This window comes from Sinocyclocheilus rhinocerous, unplaced genomic scaffold (genome assembly GCF_001515625.1).
Source record: "Sinocyclocheilus rhinocerous isolate Xijiao unplaced genomic scaffold, SAMN03320098_v1.1 scaffold662, whole genome shotgun sequence".
Taxonomy (NCBI): Eukaryota; Metazoa; Chordata; class Actinopteri; order Cypriniformes; family Cyprinidae; genus Sinocyclocheilus; species Sinocyclocheilus rhinocerous.
This window is the reverse complement of record NW_015639782.1, coordinates 3,349,247-3,356,192: the sequence shown is the minus strand read 5'-3', so window position 1 is coordinate 3,356,192 and position 6,946 is coordinate 3,349,247. Positions and strand designations below refer to the sequence as shown.

General features: G+C 36.9%; 1 protein-coding gene across 1 annotated transcript in view; it reads left to right on the top strand.

Annotated features, from left to right (window-relative positions):
• Positions 1-3,262: 3,262 nt before the first annotated feature.
• The window catches only part of LOC107752021 (neurofilament light polypeptide-like), an 8,939-nt gene continuing 5,255 nt past the window's right edge, over positions 3,263-6,946 (top strand). Inside the window, exon 1 of the mRNA XM_016567868.1 lies at positions 3,263-3,434. The gene's annotated coding sequence lies outside the window, so the exon portion shown is untranslated. The remainder of the gene's footprint in view (positions 3,435-6,946) is intronic.

Sequence of the window (6,946 nt, the reverse complement as noted above, 5' to 3'; positions counted from 1 at the left end):
TCTATTCAGAGAAAGAGAGACCGTTCTACTGTTCCTCTGAGAGGCGGGAAAGTAATTTAGCCTCTAATATGAGAGAGAGCTCTGAAAGTTAGAAGTGATGGAAGTCTGGGGTGTCCAAAACACACAGAGAGTGTTCTTGGGGGACTATGGTAATGCGTTTCAAGGCTGAGATAGCATTTGTCAAAAGAGCCCACCAGCATCTTTTCACTTAGGCAAAACAAACACAGTTCCCTGTGAGTCTGGGACACAGGCAGGCCAGGACTAATTGTTATGGCCCAGACAATCATGCCACTACAGGGGATTGTATCTCATGCTCAGTAAACCCTGTAGCCTTGTTCTGTCCTCTCTTTGTTTTGAGAGATCTTGTGGGAGGGATTATTTTTCTTAAGAAAAAGAAAAACATCCTTCAGTATTCTTTCACTGCTCCCAAAAGAAATGATCAGATCAAGTCAATTTCTGATACACTAATAAAAACATTGTAATTGAGTGAGTAAGATTTTCAAAAACCTCTGCAAATTGACTATTAATTCTCCTCTAAATAAACACCGTCTGTCAATGAAACAATTACAGTTACTAAGTAGGGTTTATATGGAAGCTTGTTTCTTGTTTCTGACGATTTATAAAAAAGAAGAAATAAATAAAATAATAATAATAATGATAACAATAATAATAACATTTGATTGTGAGATACAGCTTAAAAGAAGAAACTCACATTGTGATATATAGTCACAAATACAAGAAATAATCACAATTATAAGTTAAATTGGCATAAACCTGCAGTCATGAGTTGCATTTACAAGAAAAAGACAACCAATTAGACACAAAGTCACAAATTCTGAAAAATACATTTGAAATTGTAAAATATAAAGTCACAATTGTGAGATAAAGTCACAATTATGAGAAATAATCAAAGCTGTGAGATAAGAAGTTGCAAATTACAAGAAATTAAGTAGAACTATATAGAAATAGCTGCAACTGATGTGATCATAATTGTGAGAAAGTCTGAATTACGAGAAATAGTCACAACTGTGAAATATTATGATGCAATTGTGAGATAAAGCCGAGATTATGAGAAATAGCCGCAGCTGACACAAAGTCTAGATTGTGAGATAAAGTCAGAATTATGAGAAATCTGTGAGACATGAAGTCACAAATTGAGATAAATAAATGCAATTGTGAAATATGAAGTCACAACTGTGAGATACAGTTGCAATTACAAGAAAATAAAATCAGAATTAGAAAATAAATGCAGTATTAGAATATAAATATTAACTTCTTTCTGTGTAGCTTTTATAAAGTTACAGTAGTAATGCAGTAGATGCTCTGAGAAGGAAAGGCACCTATAGTTGAGTAGAATCAGTCATGTTTTCACCACTGGTGTTGGTCCTCTGACATTACCCAGCGCTTTCAAGATCAATGGTGCATCACGTCACAGAATTTGTCAGTGGCTTTTATCATTCCCATTAGGACTGAACAAAGGTCCAGAATGTTTCCTCTATGCACTCATAGCGAGTGTTTAGTATGTAGCATTCGTAATGCCCTTTATACCACATTCATCTTAGTAATGACATTCTGACAAACATTGGAATATGAATGCGACAGAGAATGTGTTTGAATCAGGGCATGTTGCTGGCTCGAAAATGAGGAACCCATTGGTTTGCTTGTGTGTGTGTTCTGCAATTGCCTGCTGAAGGACTTCACATTTGGCTACTTGACACAATGCCACGCTCCCCAACAAACCAATTTCATGCCACAGTCACCTCTGTCTCATTTGCATCAGTGTAAAGCTTTTTCCGAATGAGCGCACAATGTTTTGATCCCGTGATTAGAGTGATCTGCAGCAGAAAGCCACCAGAATCCTGTTGTTATCATTTTGTCCATCTGTGGCTCTCGCTGCTCTTTACTGGCTATGGATCAGTACTAAGGTCCAGATTCTTTCCGGTTGAGTTTCTGATGAAGGATATCAAAATATATACATATAAACTAAGGAAAAAAATAAAAGACGCATTATTATAACCTTGGTTTAAACCATCTTAATCTGCACACTGCAATACATAATCTGAAAATGAGATCTCTTCTCATTTATTAGGTGCTTCCAACAGTAATGCTGCACAATTAATTTCATACAATATCAGAAAAGTTGTGACATGAATAATCATTTCTGTTTATTGGACTATACAGGTTTCAAATCGCATTTGATATGAAAGCCTTTCTGTTGAAGAATCAAGAGCCACATTACCTGTCCTGGCCCAGCACTTTCACACAGGATGGTCTCATACTCTATGGCAAAGACTGGTGCGTTGTCATTAATGTCCATCACCGTGATCAGAGCCACTCCTTTCCCAACCTGCGACGGATCCACTGAAATCACAGAGAAAAATATGCATGCATGAACAGGCTAACAGATGAAAAAACATGAGGACACCAGCACATTTATTCCAATATGTTTCATTTATTTAAATGTGTTACATTATTTAATAGATTGCATTTATTTAAATATGTGCCTTGCCATCTTCCCGGCCACCATTGGTTTTTCTCACTGAGGGCATTAAATCATCATTTTCTGTAATTCTGAAATTAAATTATTTGTATTATGAAAAGATTTTACTTCACCAAAAAAAAAAAAAAAAAGTACTTTATTCTGTGGCATAAGGAGAAATGTAGCATAATAGCTGCTCTTTTATATATTATGAAAGTGAATTGAGATGGACACTATCAATCAATGTAAAAGGTCTAGAAGGAATAAATAAGCCCCATATGCCTTGTAAATAATGACGGGTGAACTAACCTCTTAACACATCTCAGTGTGGCTGGTATGCTTGTTTTTTCCTTATTAGATAGCTATTAGAGACTTCTAGTGTGTGCTTGTTTGTGGGTGTAAAATAAGCAGGCCAAGAACAACTGCTCTTCTGCCAAAAGTTGTACATGCACAAAAACCAGCTCACGCATGCACGCACAAACATACTTTACCACCCTTCCCTGTTTTCATTGTCTGCTTTTCTATTTATTGCTCTCTCTCTCAGGTGGTCTCGGAACCAAAAACTAGTGCTTTGATTCATTAGCGCTGCACAAGGTCCAATTGTTTCTCTCACAATTGAAATTGGGATTTGGGGGGAACAGTAATTGAAGAATGATTTTTGACTGGTTGCACCTGCTCACCTGATGCTTTCATTTGCTCTTCTTTCTTCTGGGAATAATCTGTGATTCATCTTCACTGCCTGCTCTCTGCAGAACTTAATGGGTGGTAACTCTTCTTCAGAGATGCAAGAAACTTAAAGCTGTGACCCTTTCCTGCTTTTCAGTTTGAGTCCAGAGCCTCGAGCGCTGCTGCCATTGATGCCGCAGGAAAGCAGGAGGAGCCGCTGGCTAAGTTGACTGGAGGGAAAGTGAAGGACGTCTCCAAAGAGACTGACGTGAATATCCTCAAGAACTTGGTGAGTGAGTTTACCCTCATCAACACACTTCTGCTTCAACGACACCGCTCTGAACCATCCAAAGTCACTCCAGGGCTCCAAACTAAATCGGTTGCAAATTAGACCAACAAAAAAACTTTGGACAATAATTACAATTTTAATCACCTTTGGTGGCAATCTACAAAACTTATTTTTAGTTTATGCAGATGACGTCTCATTAAAGTGCACACCACTGTTTCCTACATGAAATAATGAACACCATCTGATTTACGAAAAAATGATTCTTATGAACCAGTACAGAATGGTCTTGAACTTGCATGTGAGTTAGCAGGTTGAATTGGACTCGCTCCGTGAATCAGAGCTGTTACTGAGTTCACAAAAACTCCCTCACTGAACGGAGTCATTATTAGTGATGGTTCTAAGCGAACTGGGAATTATTTGTTGTAATTAAAAATATTTGCAACAGAGTTTTGTTGTAATAAATGGAATTCTAAAAATGTTTAAATATGCTAAAAGTATCATTGGTTGTTTAGTGTAGTAAGATCCAATAATGTTGAATCGATTGTACAGGAAACTTTGTTTGGTAGTAATAATATTTCACCTCCAGAAAAAGTGCAACATTTAAACATGGCGTTTCAGCCTACTTCATTGTCTTCATCAGACAAGTTGGTCGAAATGTCACTGTTTTTAAATAAATAAAGTTAGATTCATATTTGTGTGAGTGTTGCGCTTTTTCTAGAGATTAAAGATAAATACTTTTTATAAATTTTTTTTTTTTATGATTATAATTCAATTTATATATTTTATACAAACAGGCAGAAATATTTGTACAAAGCAGTGACATTTATATGTCATAAATACACTCAGGATTGAATAACAGTGAAAGCTGCTGACGAACCATTTTAACTATTCTGTAATTTGTAAAATAAAGTCATTTGGCTCCTAAAAGTTTAATTTTAGGAGACAGTGACTCCCTAGCTAGTCTGTTATTGTGCAAACAAAAATGAGCCTTTGAGGGATAGAGGTACTCGTCTGTATTTGTCTTGCTGTTTCATGCTCTTGTAATCTGTGGTCACAGAACAATAATTTAGGGGAATTGGCATTTAAATTTAAATTTAAATGCGCTTGTTACTCTCAAACCTGTTCAGTGTGTACATGGCCACAGCTTAACTCAAATGATTGACCTGAACACCCACCACCTCAGCAGCTCAGCATCAGACGCGAGTTCCTGTGTCAGCCCTAATGCTGAAAATCAGCGTTTTGGAGAGCGGGTAAAAGCTGAGGAGTTTTTGTGGGGGATGGTGTTTCACAATGCAGCGTCCTCAGTCAGACTGACAGCTGAGGAATAAAGTAAGAGAACTCCTGGTGCCAGGAGTGTTTATTCTGAGAGATAGGACCAGGAGCATGTGAGGAGTGTATCGTCTCCAACTGTGTTTATCTCTCTCACTGTCTTCCATTATGAACAATACATTTCACAGTCTGCCAACACACTCTCTCCCCCAATCATAAACTTCATAAACTTCACACATTCCTGCAGTGCCTCAGGAGACAGCAAATCGCACTGAGCCGTAGTAATAAAATCTCACCTGTCAGCCTCCCTCACCGACAGGAAGAGAAACTTTAGGTTGAAAAGAAAAAGTGACTGTGCATTCACATAAAGGGAAAACATTTAGAATTTATGTTTGGAATGATTGGGAGCTGTTCGCTGCTTCAGTTTACATTCTGAAGAGCATGAAAATCATTGGTTAGCCACAAGTTGGCACCTTTACATTTAAGATGACAAACAGGGTGATTTGGTTCTAATTATTGTGGTTGTGGTCATAGCCCCTCTCTTAAAATAAACTGACTGTCTTCAACCACACTGCTCACTCTCATAACACAGGATCTTGTTCCCTGATCAGTGATGGACAGTCTTGCTTCCTCCTTTCATACAACATTCTCTCTGTATTTTTCTGTCCTATCAGTTGTGTTTCTTAGCTTGTGTCAGAAACCTTTGCAGGATGCAAGGTAGGAAGGCTTCAAGGCACATCTGAATCCAGTGTTTATGTAACACTCTGTCTTCTAAAATCCCTTCAACCGGTCAGTTTTTGAAAGATGCTCCTATGATATCCAATTCCTTCTGTGCAGTTCAGTGGTTGGTGCAAAGAATAATGGCTTCTGATGCCGTTGTATTGTAGTCAAGAAATATTCACTACCTATGAAACTCACTTGAATTCATGCAATCGTGTTGTCTTGGAAGCCTATTTGAAGGGTCAGTGACAAAAAAAGAGTGTCCAGGATAAAGAAAAGGCAAATATCTTTTGAAATACTAATTTAAAACATATGCGTTAAATAATCATTATTTTAAAAAAAAAAACATTTTCAGTGTATTTTTAGAAAAATAAAAACACATTATTTAATTTTATTTTATTACGTTTTATTTTAGACTTTTACGAATATTATCAGTTATCAATTCATGAATAGCAGGTTTTTGAAGGGTTGGACCACATGACATTTTACAACCTCTAGCTAACCTTGCCTTGCTGTCAAATTAACTGATATTTTAGGAGACGTATTGAGCTTGACATGTTATTAATGAGGCTTTTTATTCTTTATAATATAAGGATTTTTTTTATTCCATGCCCCAACATAATGATCATCATAAATTCTAATTTAAAATGGAAAAAATACTCCTCATAGAAAAGCAGAATTCAAATCATTGTATTTTCGAACTGACTGGGCAATGGCAGATGTCTTTGTTTTTGGACACATCCCTAATATACTCGTCACCCTATCTCTCCTGTCATTAGGGATAGATACTAGTGATCTTGTTGCTCTCTGAGACAGATTGCCTAAACAAACTGTTGGTGGTGAAATCAGTTCTCATTCAGCTGTATATTACGGCACAGATATGGCTAGTTTTCTCTGGTGGTGGGGGGGTCAGACCGCCTTACTCAGAATAACCATTTTCATCAGTTGACGTATCATCAGCTTGTTAATAACAGAGCTCTGAGCCTCCCATGATCTACCTGAAAGAGAAACAGAGCATGCAATCTCCATCCATCTCTGACAGCTGACTGTTTAACTTACCTGATTACAGTAATTACTCACAGCAGGGCAGCTCATGCACAGAGGTGTGGCTGACAGCTCTCTGCATTGTGTTTGTTGATGGGTGAATATGCAACATGAAACAGCAACTCTTTTCAGACATGTTCTCACAATTGCTAATTTAAGACCAAAATAACCATTAATTACAACATAATGTTATGTTAAGCTCAGCTCTGTGTTGTTATACATTGTGGATCTGCATCAGTTTGTTTATGCACAGTGAAAGACTTGTGAAGGACACTGATACTTATTTTTATCAAATTATTTACCATTTTTCACATTGTAAAGTCATCAAAACCATGAAATAACTCAATGGGAATTATGGAAATTATATAGTGACAATAAAAAGTTAAACAAAAGGGGTCATATGATGTTGCTAAAAAGAACATTATTTGGTGTATTTGGTGTAATGAAATGTGTTTATGCGGTTTAAAGTTAAAAAAACA